Below are 1,468 nucleotides of genomic sequence, written 5' to 3' on the forward strand. Positions count from 1 at the left end.
GGGAGGGGGCGAAAAAGAAGACAAGAAAGAGTCGATTTTCATGGCAATCATCGGAACAAATAGCTAACATTTAACATTTACACCCGCACTGGCGGCGCCCTGGCGCTCCGCGGACCTGGAGCTGGGCTAAAATGTCCCGAAAGCCTTTGGAGAAAACGAGTTTCCAGCTATCAGGTTTTCCCCATCTCCTTTTTTCATAAGGCTTCGGTTTCAGGCTGGACTTGTCCAATGTCTGCGTTACCGCTGCGAGCTCCTAAATGAGTGTCAAAGAGGCAAATATCAAATAGCTCCCAGGCCAAGGCGATTTAGTTAACCACGGGACGCTCAGGGCTGGAAATTTGTGTGCGACTCTGCAGGGGAGGGAAAGGCTCACGGATGGATGGGTGGATGGGCACACGTGCCCGCCTAGAGGGATGGTGGGAAGCACTCACTGAGACGACGGCCCAGAGAGAGCAGGGCTGCGGAAGGAGCCAGCCTTCTCCTGAGCCTGGCCTCGTCTCATATTTCGTAAGCTCTTCACAGACTAAGGTTAAAGCTCTCAGACAAAAGTTCCCTTACAAGTTGTTTTTCTTTTAAATAGGACCAACTTCCTGAACTTAGGTTCTGAAACCTGGGCTCTCACGACAACCCTGGCTTTTAAACCCATATCATCTCCAGGTCTCAGTTTCCCCTTACGTTAACTGAAGGGATTATACAAGATGATGGCCAAGGCTACTCAGGCGGCCTAGGTGGCTCGAAAAGAAATGGGGAGTGGTGTGTGACTGACTATTGTCCCTCTCCACATTCGGAGACACTTGAGCAAGCATAGTCCCACTACAACCTACCTAGACTACATACAGTCCCTGACAAGACAGATTCTCAGAAGCATGAGTCCACTCCCCCAAATGTCCCCATCCCACCTCAGCCGGATCTGTAGCCCTGAGCTAGGGATTACTGCGGTATCACCAGCTAACAAATTCTAGCCCATCCAGGTTCTGCCTTTGGTCTTTCAAGTGCTTTGGGAAAAAAAAATCCTCTTTGGGGAGGAGCGAGAGTGCAACAGATTGAGTGTTTTAATTCCCAATTCAAGCGGCAAAATGGACTAGTGGTAGAGGCAGGACAGGGCCCTCAGTTGAGCCCCCCACCCCCCGTTTTTCACCAAGCCTGCTCCTTAGCTCTGCAGAGCTTATCTGTGTTGAGACCTGGGTGTCACGTGTGTGAGAAGCAGCGTGGGTGGGCGTGTGTGTTCCTGCCCAGAGAGTAGGTCTCACAGGCTGAGGGGCGGGTGTTCTTCCCCTCTCAACCCCCCAGGAGAGAACAGAAAGCCCGGTAGTCTAGGTAGGAACCAGCTAGCCTTGCCTAGATTGCCTCTGTATTCCTAGGGCAGACTTGGGAAGCTCTGCTGGGCCTCCACCTCATGCTCCTTAGGCCCAGTGCACTGTTTGGAAGGGCAGCAGTGAAGGCCAGATTTGGGCTCCCATCTCTCAGT

The sequence above is a fragment of the Mastomys coucha genome, unplaced genomic scaffold (assembly GCF_008632895.1).
Source record: "Mastomys coucha isolate ucsf_1 unplaced genomic scaffold, UCSF_Mcou_1 pScaffold7, whole genome shotgun sequence".
NCBI lineage: Eukaryota > Metazoa > Chordata > Mammalia > Rodentia > Muridae > Mastomys > Mastomys coucha.